At 44.3% G+C, this 14,601-nt stretch overlaps 1 long non-coding RNA gene across 1 annotated transcript in view; it reads left to right on the top strand.

The window, feature by feature from the left end:
• Nucleotides 1-2,491: 2,491 nt before the first annotated feature.
• Nucleotides 2,492-14,601, top strand: part of LOC106611726 (uncharacterized) — a 49,644-nt gene continuing 37,534 nt past the window's right edge. Inside the window, exon 1 of the long non-coding RNA XR_001330148.2 lies at nucleotides 2,492-2,711. This is a non-coding gene — a long non-coding RNA (uncharacterized lncRNA). The remainder of the gene's footprint in view (nucleotides 2,712-14,601) is intronic.

The following is a 14,601-nucleotide window of genomic DNA, read 5'->3' as shown; positions in this document are numbered from 1 at the left end:
GTGACCGCTCTCTGACAGTATCAAGGTTGGAGCTCTGATGTTGCATTTAGTTACCGTTCAGCCGTGGGTCTGGCTAAACGGTATGGTCCATTACTTCCAATATATAATGTCCACTGGTGGAGACAACCAAACAATGTCTGCATTTTCTGGCTGTTGTTTTGTGAAGGTTGAACAGCCACAGAGCTATTGACTTTTAAGTTGCCATTAGCACCATTTAGTGTGGGGGTGGGGGGGGGGGGGGGTGGGGGGGGGTGACAAATACGACAGATAATGCTCTAAACTGACAATTTACAATGGTCTCTGTACAGGTTGTTTGCATGTGTGTGGGTTGTGGGAGGGGAACGTGCATGGTTCGGTGCTACTGGTTCGAGACGTGTGTGTGTCAGAGTGTGTGTGTGTGTGTGTGTCTGATGAACTGTCAATGATACACCCCGTCCCTCTCTCCCACCACTAGGTTGCACTGCCTGCCTCATAGCATCCCCTCCCGCTTGCTTCGAGCCTCCTGGCTCACTCCAGCCAATCACCACCCTTCAAAACCCTGCCACACTGGAGCCTCCATAAATCACAAACCACTATAGTACACCCACTTATACACACACTGGATATTTGCCCGCTTTAGTCACATACGTAGATATGAATGTACATAATCCTGTTTGCTTGAAACACCATGTAACATAAATATAACTGACCCAGATAGTAATGTCAAACTTGATCCATGGCCTCATTCCTGCTTGTGTTTCTAACAATCTTATTTTTTTCTCCTAGCAGAAATGTCTGGCATGGGTTCCCAGTAGCAGAGATAAAAGTGAAATATTTGCCAGATGAAAGCGAATCATTTGCCAGCTATTCGCCAGATAAAAGTGAAATATTTTCCATGCAGCTATTCGCCAGATAAAAGTGAAATATTTGCCAGCTATTCACCAGATAAAAGTGAAATATTTTCCATTCAGCTATTCACCAGATAAAAGTGAAATATTTTCCATTCAGCTATTCGCCAGGTAAAAGCAAAATATTTTCCTCTATGTCCATCAATGTATTTGTACAGAAAAATGCACATAGGCACGTTTATGTTTTGCTTATTACTCCAGACTATTATTACAGTACTACTCCAGGCTATTATTATTGTACTTCTCCAGGCTATTATTACTGTACTTCTCCAGGCTAATATTACAGACTTACTCCTGGATATTATTACTATATTACTACAGGCTATTATTACTGTTTTACTCCAGGCTATTATTACTGTATTACTCCAGGCTAATATTACAGAATTACTCCAGGCTATTATTATTATTGTATTACTCCAGGTTATTATTACTGTATTAATCCAGGCTATTATTACTGTATTACTCCAGGCTATATCTCCAACCCAGGTTGCAGTGAGCTGCAGTCGTAGACTGTTCTGTTGTCTGTTAAGCTGAGGGACAGCGGGACCACGGGTGAAGGCGGCTGTTTTGCTGATACACAAACACAAAGAGAGCGAGAGGGTCTGGGTTCTGGAATGTTCCCAGCTGAATGTTTGGGTCTTGGGTCTCCATGCTGCAGAGTGGGGCCAGTGGGTCTGGTGGCAGGCGGTTGCAGGCTCCACACTGTGCAGCTGAACTCCAGTCAACCCCGCCGAATACCTCCGCCTGGGCAGGAAATGTAAATATTGTGCAGTATTGGCATGGCGATGGCCAATCTATCACAGGGCCGGCTTGGGTACGGGCCATAAGGGGAGCCCCTCGGTAGATCAGAGATGGGCTGCTGGGCCAGGGTTCAAAGGTAAACAGGCGAGACCTGGGCTAAAGAAAGAGGATCCGGCTCCAAGCAGGAGGCCACACCCAAACCAACCTCCATCAGCCAAACTCCCCTTTGCCCTGCTAAAAGTCTCTAATCTACACCCTCTTCATCAGTAACCTCAATCAGTCCCCCCTCTGGAGTGGTCTCCTGCCTCTACAAGTCAGCCCTGTCTCTAACATGTCAGCCTCTAACAGTAATTCAAGTGTGCCTCTTAACAATTCTCACATTGTGTAACATTTTGCAACTCTACAAGGGGGAAAATAGGTCAGTGATTTAATTTGGAATGTAATTTGAGACTATGGACAAGACTTGGTCTGTGTGATGTAACAAGTGTCTCTTTTTCTCCATGAACTCCCCGTCAACCGCTGTTTACCATTCCTCAGTTAACTATTCCTTTAAAGTCCCCCAGTTGGTCAATAGAGCCTCTGGATATAAAACGACATATAGGTTAAAACAATAGGTGATGGTGCTGCCTGTCATTACGCCTCAAAGTAAAATGCGCACATCGTACCAGGAAATTAAAAGTCGACTGCGGATCTGCAAGGGATAAGTTGGGAGTGGATCAGATGATTATATACATGTGAAATGCGCCCGTGTCGCCACCGGAAAGATGCTCGAAATGGTATGTCGGGTATCACCTTAATGTTCTTTCAGGACGGCGTATTTCTCCCCGCCGACTGCCGCTTATTTCCTGCTTGCCCGTGTGAACTCGTCCTTGTGATCCGAAAAAATGCCAATTCTCATATTTTATTTCGATATGCCTGGGCTGGTTATGTATTACCCAGACAGGATGTGACATCACCGGGGTCCAAACTAAAAAATGTCGCAGGACAGGCTGTCTAGGATGTCCAGAACCCTGGAGGATGCTGCCTCGCAGTGGGGTCCAGACATGTGATGTTCGCTGGAGGATGCAGGAGATAACCACGCAGGTGAGACAGATGCACAGGAAGCTAAGTAAGTCGCTTGCTGACTGAGCGCTTTTTAAAACTGTAGTACTTTCACAAGTTCAGACGCGATGCCACACGTCCCCCTCTGTCTGACTCAGGTGACGCAGTAAACGACCAGAGGTGTTATGGAGACAAATAACATCCATGGATTCCGCACAGACTCAATAGTCACGGACTGGGCTGCAATGTAAAGGGGGACAATATATGTGCTGTAATTACATCGAAAGGGTACACATGTCAAGTTCAGACCTCGGCTTGAATGGCAGGTGCAAGCGGCAGAAAACAGAGGTGGGGAGACGAGACTCAGACAAGCTGAACAGTTTACTTAACTGTTCTGAGTGTAGGCTACAATAAACGTTATTACACATGTAGGAGCGGTATTATTTATTTGTTAAAAATCGTCTTGAAACCCTAAGCTTGCCTGGTGAATTTATGAACTAGTGTTAGGAAAAGAAACAGCCCGTGTTGAGATGAGTTGGTGCATCTCTCCGCGGGACAGCGAGGATGCTCTGAGCCGGACTCTTTCGTGCGTCTAGACTCCAAGTGCTGCAGTCAGTCACGTGGTGTTTGTTATTGTCCGCACTCTTTTAAGTGAGTTAGGCTACAGTGTATGGGGGCAGCTGTTTATTTCATAGCACTCAAGGGAAACATTGGGATGCACCACTGCACAAATGATGGATACATTATGGATAATTCTAACTGTCAGGGCAAGCATTTGATTGGATAATGAAGTGTTACGCAGATCATATGGAATACATTTTCTCCACATAAATGTTTAATCATTTCAAAGTATTTTGAAAATGGAAACATAATTCACATGAATGTATACTATAGGGAGGGATACCCTCATGATTTGCATGCATGGCATATATTATTTAATTGAGTATCTTGTATTTTATGGAATATCCTGACTAATGATGCTGTGTGAATAAAGTAAAATATCCATTCCCATAACTGTACAAGAACGTGCATCGCCTCCTTCATACCACTGTATATGAATGTAGCTTGTGTGTGCCACGTTCGTGCAGCGACCTATGGGATTAGGAGTGTGTATGACTCAAACTGCTGTTGCCTGCTCGTCTGGAGTGATCGCTCTATTATTCATGGCTTGCGTGTAGACAGGGTGCTTAATCTCCAGGTTTACTGTGGCAGTTCGTGGCTCAGTGTGCCTACGTAGCTAGGAGGCCAACCCAGGTCAGCCCACTGAGCACCAAGCCTGGCCGGGCTGAGGGAGGCTAAGGGCTGGCACAATTACAGTATAACCATGTAGCCGATGGTAATGGATGAAGACCGTCATGAAAATAAAATAACCGCCATAACCGGAATTAAAAAATAAAATAAATAACACGCAAGCCATGAATAATAAAGCTATCACTCATTTCTGCTGTAACATGGACTCTACAACGTGATGAAACTTTTTTGGCTTCTTGCAGAAACATACAAGGTGTTGTAGCAAATGTGTATTTGGTTGCCTAGCAACGGCCCGTCCCTGAAGCAGCGGCACATGCAGTCAGGAGCAGAGGAGATAATGTGCTTTATTTTTTTAATTTTTTTTTGAATTGTTATAATGTGACTGGGGTTATTTGTCTGACCAATAAGCATTATCCAAAATTCCATGACGTTCACAGCCCTAGCTAAGGGTAGCGATGGCTGTAGTAGCTAAGCGCCTGGGCCTAGCGTGGCCTTTGGGGCCAACAGCAATTAGCCAGGCAGGGCCAGTGAGCAGGGACATATATTCAGGGTTGCTGAAAGGGCCCAGGCAGGGGGTCTATTGGCGGCCGACAGGTGCAAGAGGGAGGAAGGCGACAGGAGCCGGGGGAATCGAAACCAGAGATGGGCCGAAGAGGGTTAGTGTCTCCAGCCCCCGGGGTCAGTTGGTAACACCCCCCCCCTCCCTTGGGGGTCCGAAGTGAAAGCAAGTCATGCCATTCCCTTACTCACCAAAACAAATGCTCCAATCCTAATGATTACAATCATTTGATGTGATTTCATACATACGAGGATCTCACATATTGTTCCAGTTCCATACATGATCAGGTTATTTTGTTCTTTGCTATAATCCCCATTAAGTACATAACTTGAAGTTTGATGGTGCAGTTGAAAGGCTTATTAAGGCTACTCGTCTTGCTGGATTCGGCATTGAACAAAAGTACTGTATTGTTAATGTGCCATTTTTTTCTCCCTGGCTGTTCTGCTTGAACTCCCTAATCCTGGTTAAAGCCGTTACACATCCTGCTGTCATGATGTGAGACTCCAGACAGGAGACTGGCTCTGCAACTTGGTTTCATTTAGCATTCCTTCAGGGTTTACGGGCAGGTGTTTTAAATTACGGGAAGGATATTTATTGGGAACTTTAAAGGGAACATTTTTTTGCTTACCTCTCAATTAGATAAACACACACACTTATGCAACTCGCGCACACATACGTGCATGAGGGCACACACACACACTTTTTTTTACTGTCTCTCAACAACTTAGCAAGCAAATAGATACAATCCTCTGGACTGCTGTCCCTCTCCTCTCTCTCTCTCTCTAGTCCTTCCACGAGGCCAGGTCAGTGTGTGATGTCGGTGGAAGGCAGGAGGGGATCTGTGACCTGTAATTATGGGGGCTTAGCAGGAGCAGTGGCTCTTTGGCGCTTGGTTCAAATCAAGGTGCAGCCTGGAGTCTAGGGAGGCTGGGCAGCCCCTTCCCCTCTACAGCCCTCTGCTCTACAGCCTGGCCTGATTGCTGGCAGCTGGGTGAGCCATGTCAAGTGGCAGGCTGGGAAATGTGAAATCCCCTGATAAACCACAGAGCCCCTAAAAAGCCATGAAGCTCCTGTAATGAGGAAAGTGATGGGGTTTGTGTGTGTTGAGCACGCAGGCATCAGGGACACACCGTGTGTGTGTGTGTGTGTGTGTGTGTGTGTGTGTGTGTGTGTGTGTGTGTTTGGCTGTGTAGAGAGAAAGAGATAGTGGAAGTTTACTGTGTGTATGTGTGTGTATACTTACACTCTCCTTCGCTAACTGTGGAGCATAAGGCCGCTACAAGCCAACACCGTGTGTGTGTACATGTGTGTGTTTGTGTGAGGAGGAGGAGGAGTATAGAGAGAGTGGAAGTCAGAGTTTGTGCACGGTTGACTCCTCTAATCCTGGATTTGGAAGGATCCACACATTTCCAACAATGTAAATCTGGTAGTTAGTTCAGCACAGCCACTGGAGGTAGAGCTCTAATCTTCCCGGTTCACCCTCCAAGCCATGGAGACGTAATCACACTACACTACATACTGGTTATGCCTCTCATGCACTTCCATGCCCCTTTCCTTTCTAAACTATGCTAATACTCATTTATACCCTAATTTCAAGACCCACATAACAGTAAATACCCTATTAACAGTAAACATAGTCAATACTGTAAATACACTAATAACAGTAAATAGTCAATACAGTAAATACACTAATAACAGTAAATACAGTCAATACAGTAAATACACTAATAACAGTAAATACAGTAAATAGTAAATACACTAATAACAGTAAATACACTAATAACAGTAAATACAGTCAAGATAGTAAATAGCCAATACAGTAAATACACTAAATACAGTAAATACAGTCAATACAGTAAATAGTCAATACAGTAAATACACTAAATTTAGTAAATACAATCCTGTCTGGGAATAGTGGCATCATTCTCGATATTAATGGCGGCGTTCCGCTTTAGAATGATTCCCGAGCCGCTGTAGCAGTTAAACGCATTCCTGGTTTTGTGGAGGCCATTATGTGGCTTCTTAATCACCACCTAGGCTTTTATAACCTCCCTGAGCTTCAATGTGTGGATGCAGGGAGGGAACCACATGTGGGCACAGACCAGGAAACACAGGCCCACAAGAATAGGCTCTCCCTCCCCGCCTCCCAAAACGTACAGTCTGGGCTCTGTAAGCTCAGTGGGCTGAACACAATAGGCAAAGGGCACAGTGAGAAGTGTTCTGCTGCATTTGATTGATGCTTATGAGAAGGGAACTGGGTACATTCCTTTCTATGATCCTGCTGGGAGTGTCAAGAGAGATTAGGAAAGTATTAATAGATATATTTCTCTACTACCATGTGTAGAGAGCTGAATTCCATGGAATAGGCTGGTAACCTCCTACTGCAGGCTTCCTACGTCGCCTTACTGAACATTTACCCTGGTCCTATTATTTACATCTTCAAATTAAGCGGTCAAGAGAGTTGGGCCAGCAACTGAAAGGTCGCTGGTTCGAATCCACGAGCCGACTACTTGAAACATCTGTCAATGTGCCCTTGAGCAAGGCACTTAACCCTAATTGCTCCTGTAAATCGTTCAGGATTAGAGTGTCTGCTAAATGACTTAAATGTAAAAATGTAATAATATACACTACTTGTAGAGATGGACAGTATTTCGGTTACATGTATTTGAAACATGTATTAGACTGGGCTGAATTACACTCCAATGTATTTTGTAACAAGATACTTTCAAGAGCTGTAATTTGTATTTTCAAAATACAAAATACTTTTCTATACCATTTTTTTATAGCGGTTCACCATTTTGTGGTCCCCTTTCACCCTGCATTGGTATCAGAAGCCTGAATATTATTCGAATGAGCTCTTCCACGAAACAAGATTTTGTCTAGGAATGATTCAACTTTTGTCAAAAGTGACTTTTCGTAGCAGGTTTAGAGGAATTTACGCAGCAGGTTAGGATAATTAACGAAGCAGGTTAGGAGAATTAACGAAGCAGGTTAGGAGAGTGAGGTTAAGCTGTGTCCCATCTAGACATAACCCCGAAACAAGGCCAATGATAATACCCAGTGTGCTTTGCAGTTCATTTTGGTATATTCATATTCACGTGTAGACAGTATTTACATGTTGGTCATTTAGAAGACACTGCTATCCAGAGTGAGTGACTTAAAGTCAGTGTATTCAATTAACGTAAATAACAACAACATATCAGAGTCATACCAAGTAAAACATTTTTGTAACCTTTACTGAGAATGTTGTTGCTGTTAGGGCCGGCTCCTTGCAAATGTATTTCTGTATTTTAAAATACAAAATACAGTGGCAAGAAACAGTATGTGAACCCTTTGTAATTACCTGGATTTCTGCATAAATTGGTCATCAAATTTGATCTGATCTTCATCTAAGTCACAACAGTAGACAAACATAGTGTGCTTAAACTAACAACACACAAATTATTGCATTTGTCTTGTTTATATTGAATACATCATTTAAACATTCACAGTGTAGGTTGGAAAAGGTATGTGAACCTCTAGGCTAATGACTTCTCCATTAGCTAACTGGAGTCATGAGTCAGCTAACCTGGAGTCCAATCAATGAGACGAGATTGGAGACGCTGGTTAGAGCTGTTCTATAAGCTGCCTTATAAAAAACACTCACAAAATGTGATTTTGCTATTCAGAAGAAGCAGTGCCTGATGTGAACCATGCCTCGAACAAAAGAGATCTCAGAAGACCTAAGATTAAGAATTGTTGACTTGCATAAAGCTGGAAATGGTTACAAAAGTATCTCTAAAAGCCTTGATGTTCATTAGTCCACGGTAAGACAAACTATCTATACATGGAGAAAGTTCAGCACTGTTGCTACTCTCCCTTGGAGTGGCCGTCCTGCAAAGATGACTGCAAGAGCACCACGCAGAATGCTCAATGAGGTTAAGAAGAATCCTAGAGTGTCAGCTAAAGACTTACAGAAATCTCTGGAACATGCTAACATCTCCGTTGACGAGTCTGCGATACGTAAAACACTAAACAAGAATGATGTTCATGGAGGACACCACAGACGAAGCCACTGCTGTCCAAAAAACCATTGCTGCACGTCTGAAGTTTGCAAAAGTGCACCTGGATGTTCCACAGCGCTACTGGCTAAATATTATGTGGACAGATGTAACTACAGATGAGTTGTTTGGAAGGAACACACAACACTATGTGTGTAGAAAAAAAGGCACAGCACACCAACATCAAAACCTCATCCCAACTGTAAAGATTGGTGGAGGGAGCATCATGGTTTGGGGCTGCCTCAGGGCCTGGACAGCTTGCTATCATAGACGGAAAAATGAATTCACAAGTTTATCAAGACATTTTGCAGGATAATTTTAGGCTATCTGTCTGCCAATTGAATCTCAACAGAAGTTGGGTGATGCAACAGGACAACGACCCAAAACACAGAAGTAAATCAAAAACAGAATGGCTTCAACAGAAGAAAATACACCTTCTGGAGTGGCCCAGTCAGAGTCCTGACCTCAACCTGACTGAGATGCTGTGGCATGACCTCAAGAGAGCAGTTCACACGAGACATCCCAAGAATATTGCTGAACTGAAATAATTTTGTAGAGCGGAATGGTCCAAAATTCCTCCTGACCGTTGTACAGGTCTGATCCGCAACTACAGAAAACATTTGTTTGAGGTTATTGCTGCCAAAGGAGGGTCAACCAGTTATTAAATCCAAGGGTTCACACACTTTTCCCACCCTGCACTGTGAATGTTTACACGGTGTGTTCAATAAAGACATGAAAATATATAATTGTTTGTGTGTTATTAGTTTAAGCAGACTGTTTGTCTATTGTTGTGACCTAGATGAAGATCAGATCAAATTTTATGACCAATTTATGCAGAAATCCAGGTATTTCCAAAGGGTTCACATACTTTTTCTTGCCACTGTACATATATTTTAATGAAATGCATTTGAAAATAAAAGTATTTTGTAGTTTCTTTTGATACATTGACCTTTATGGTATTTTGTAATTCTATTTTGTAGTTGTTGCCCATCCCTGACCACATCACATATAAACCGTTAACATTTGATTGGCCGTTAATATATAAGCCTTTGATTGGCCGTTTATATATATATAAGCCTTTGATTGGCCGTTAATATATAAGACTTTGATTGCCCGTTTATATATATAAGCCTTTGATTGGCCGTTAATATATAAGACTTTGATTGGCTGGTAATATATAAGCCTAGGATGGAGTGATGATGGCCTGAATCTAGTTTGATGGATGAGTCGAATTAAGGAGAGAGCAGCAGCTTCACAGTAACAGTGGCATACTTGTGGTAGGCTAGCTCCATCCATCACTCTCTGTTTACACCGCTCTTTCTCCACCGACCAGGGGGAAAGGAGGACAGATGATTGAGGGGGGTGATTAATAAGCTGAGCGGCTGTTTGTGGGAGCGATGGCAGCCATGGTGATTCCTCCATAACTCCCAGCTAGCTAGATTCTTAAGAGTATATTTACAGTGAGGGGGAAAAGTATTTGATCCCCTGCTGATTTTGTACGTTTGCCCACTGACCTAAAACAGGGATTTTTTACTAGGATTAAATGTCAGGAATTGTGAAAAACTGAGTTTAAATGTATTTGGCTAAGGTATATGTAAACTTCCGACTTCAACTGTATATGTATATGATGGTGTGTATAGACAGTATGAACAGCATATGAATAGAAAAGGTGTGTACAGAAGTGGTTGAAGCTTTTCACCCTCTCTAAAAAAGTATTTGATCCCCTGCTGATTTTGTACGTTTGCCCACTGACAAAGAAATGATCAGTCTATAATTTTAATGGTAGGTTTATTTGAACAGTGAGAGACAGAATAACAACAAAATAATCCAGAAAAAACACATGTCAAAAATGTTATAAATTGATTTGCATTTTAATGAGGGAAATAAGTATTTCACCCCCTCTCAATCAGAAAGATTTCTGTCTCCCAGGTGTCTTTTATACAGGTAACAAGCTGAGATTAGGAGCACACTCTTAAAGGGAGTGCTCCTAATCTCAGTTTGTTACCTGTATAAAAGACACCTGTCCACAGAAGCAATCAATCAATCAGATTCCAAACTCTTCACCATGGCCAAGACCAAAGTGCTCTCCAAGGATGTCAGGGACAAGATTGTAGACCTACACAAGGCTAGAATGGGCTACAAGACCATCGCCAAGCAGCTTGGTGAGAAGGTGACAACAGTTGGTGCGATTATTCGCAAATAGAAGAAACACAAAATAACTGTCAATCTCCCTCGGCCTGGGGCTCCATGCAAGATCTCACCTCGTGGAGTTGCAATGATCATAAGAACGGTGAGGAATCAGCCCAGAACTACACGGGAGAATCTTGTCAATGATCTCAAGGCAGCTGGGACCATAGTCACCAAGAAAACAATTGGTAACACACTACGCCGTGAAGGACTGAAATCCTGCAGCGCCCGCAAGGTCCCCCTGCTCAAGAAAGCACATATACATGCCCGTCTGAAGTTTGCCAATGAACATCTTAATGATTCAGACGACAACTGGGTGAAAGTGTTGTGGTCAGATGAGACCAAAACGGAGCTCTTTGACATCAACTCAACTTGCCGTGTTTGGAGGAGGAGGAATGCTGCCTATGACCCCAAGAACACCATCCCCACCGTCAAACATGGAGATGGAAACATTATGCTTTGGGGGTGTTTTTCTGCTAAGGGGACAGGACAACTTCACCGCATCAAAGGGACGATGGACGGAGCCATGTACCATCAAATCTTGGGTGAGAACCTCCTTCCCTCAGCCAGGGCATTGAAAATGGGTCGTGGATGAGTATTCCAGCATGACAATGACCCAAAACACACGGCCAAGGCAACAAAGGAGTGGCTCAAGAAGAAGCACATTAAGGTCCTGGGGTGGCCTAGCCAGTCTCCAGACCTTAATCCCATAGAAAATCTGTGGAGGGAGCTGAAGGTTCGAGTTGCCAAACGTCAGCCTCGAAACCTTAATGACTTGGAGAAGATCTGCAAAGAGGAGTGGGACAAAATCCCCCCTGAGATGTGTGCAAACCTGGTGGCCAACTACAAGAAACGTCTGACCTCTGTGATTGCCAACAAGGGTTTTGCCACCAAGTACTAAGTCATGTTTTGCAGAGGTGTCAAATACTTATTTCCCTCATTAAAATGCAAATCATTTTATAACATTTTTGACATGTGTTTTTCTGGATTTTTTTGTTGTTATTCTGTCTCTCACTGTTCAAATAAACCTACCATTAAAATTATAGACTGATCATTTCTTTGTCAGTGGGCAAACGTACAAAATCAGCAGGGGATCAAATCCGTTTTTTCCCTGACTGTAAAGGGTGTTAGCCTGGCCCTGGTTGGTTGAATAGGATCTACAGTATAACGTGTGAAGAGGCTGGCCTGCTCTGACGTTGTAGTAGGGCTCATCTAGCCAACAGCTGTGGGCTCTTAGCGACTAAATAAACCTTGCAACCGGTTCGATGGGCGTCACGGGCGACATGCGCTGTCAGGGGCTGACGTGCTTGATGCCATAATTCATGGGGAAACAGCCATACATGACATTGAGGACTGGGGAGGGGGGAGGAGGAGGTAGTGGGGGCCAGTGTTTGTAGGGGAGAGGGGTAGATAGACACCCCTCTGCCTGTTTACTCTGCTCCTGATGACCCCCTGCCTGCTGCCAGGGCAATTATCACCTTGGAGGAATGTTGGACCTGCGTGTTAAATTCCCACTGAAGCCCGTTGGAGGAGGTCAGGGAGTGGGATGTCCCCCCAGAGGGGGGGCAGCGTGTCGGGGGATTGGGGTGGCTGGGTGGCCGGGTGCAGGGAGAGAGGGAGAGGAGGAGTAGGGAGGGTGGTCCAGGTCCAGGGGGGATTCCTAGATCTGTCAGTGCGTCTCTCCATCTAGCTCCACATCAGCCCTCCAACCAACAAGCTAAACAGGATTTGCATCCATGGTGTATTTACAATGCAAATGGATTCCCTCCCTCTTCATTTGATTTGGAGACTTATCCCAGGGCAGGCCTCACACCGTGTAGACAGACAGGGACAGAGTTTAGACTGTACATGAGGCTAGGAGACATCTTGTTTAGCTGCTTCAGTTAGCCAGTTACCAGACTGCTGCGTTGGCTTTGTTTTGCGTGGAAAAATGTTATGGTGTCAATTTTGTCTCGCTATTAGGTTTAGGTCTACCTCAGTAAATTTGACCAAACACTGGCACACTTTGAAGGCCTGAGCCGTCTGCACTTTTAATGTGTCTGTTTGTGTCAAGCTGTTTTTAGTACACAAGTGTAAATCACAACTTTACAAGTGTACTGTAAAGGCTAGCTGTTATTCGGTTTGTGTGCGAGTGTGTGTGTGTGTGTGAGAGAGAGAGGGCTCCAACGTGGCACTAACAGTGTATTGCAGTCCCTGAAGGTGTTAGTCTGAGCGTGTGTGTCTGGTGCCGTCCAGTCCAGAATGCCACCCTTCCTTTCCACCATGTCTAATGTAGAAAACAAGAGTGGTTGTCTGACACAGCATATCATGTGCTGGATGGACATGCATGACACACATGAAAATCGACCCTGCTCTTTACCCTAATATTCAGACCAGGATTAATGCGCCAAGCTTATACATGTTTATGTTCTCTTCAACAGCTACTATATCAAGGGGTCTGCGAAAGGTAAGATTACAAGAAAAACCTCACTTTGCATGTCCTTCATCTAGTGATGGTGATGCGTTGACTGATAGCTAGGCATACTTTAGCATGTAGCTCCGTTTGTGAAGCCGGTGAACCTCAGTTCCCCTCTAGACCAGCCGCTTCACTCCTCTGCGCTGTGTCCTGAGCACTCTGTGTTAAGCTGGGTCGTTCATTAACTCTGCTGTGAGAGCAGCCACCCTTGAACACCAAGCCCAAACACATTGTGACAAACCAGAGTATCCCCACAGTGTCATCGGATCACCTCGCCACTTTCAATTAGTGCCAGTCCAACGTCACCTCTCCTTTAAGACCACAGAGTAGTAGGCCTGGTCTCCGCCCACTGCCCTCTCTGCGTGGAGTAGGGTGAAGTTAACCCTAGACATTGATCTAAGGTCATTTTATGTTTTTTGTTCACTATTATGGACATGGTTAGGGTTGGATGGTAAGCTCATCCTAGATCTGTGGGAGCTGTCCCGGTGGCCCTCTGTTTTTATTCTTTATTTACAGGCAGGCAGCCAACACCCACCCTGTCTTATAAGGACCCCAGTCCATAACAATAGGAGTGACCGTAGAGTATGGGACCAGTTAAGCCCCCCCCCCCCTGCCCCACCTACCCGCCAGGAGTTGAACTTCACTGTTGTCATGGAAACACACTTTCCCCCCCCCCTCCCCAATGCCCCTCCCACCATTGTGATTCTCTCTGCACAGTAATGGCCGTGGGCTGAGGGGCTTTTTAGGGGCATGTAATGTCATGTAGTGACTCTACAACCAGGAACACATTAGTACCAAATACCTTCTATATAATGAATGATTTCTGTAAGTGTTTTCTGCCTTTAAAACCAGGTCAGATTGTGGATTTGTTCATGTTATTGCAGAACATAGATTAGTAAATCTGTTTACAGTATATTCCGTTTCGCTTCCTTAGGGATATATTTTTTTTTTGGGGGGGGGGTTCAGAATAGCAGAAGTAGCAAAAGTCATCTGGTTGTTTTGCCGTGGTTAAAGATGAATAGAAGCTGACATAATAACTCCACTTGTAAAGTGAACTCCTCATACTGATCTCCGACTGGTCTGTCTGATAGCCTGACTGTAGAGGCTGGCTTCCCGTACTACTGTCTGCCTACACCAGAGCACTCATCCACACACTCTAGCCGCACGATCTCTAATGCACACAAGCTCACGGATGACTACACGCACACCCACACAAGGCTCGTGCTTACCCGCACCGCTAGTATCACGGACATTGTAAAAACGAGAGAATGAGAGAGCCAGAGAGAGATTGCATGGAAGAGGACTAACAGGGAAATCCCAAACGCCAATTTTAGAGCCTGCACTTAAACAACCTTTTACCCAAGGAAAAGGCATTGCTCCTAGTTGCGTATAGACTGTTACACATGCTAAGGAGAGTTGCATTGGTGTGCTGTATTAATT

Source organism: Salmo salar, chromosome ssa09 (genome assembly GCF_905237065.1).
Source record: "Salmo salar chromosome ssa09, Ssal_v3.1, whole genome shotgun sequence".
Lineage (NCBI taxonomy): Eukaryota > Metazoa > Chordata > Actinopteri > Salmoniformes > Salmonidae > Salmo > Salmo salar.
Note: the sequence above shows the minus strand (reverse complement) of the source record. Positions and strands in the feature narration are given on the sequence as shown.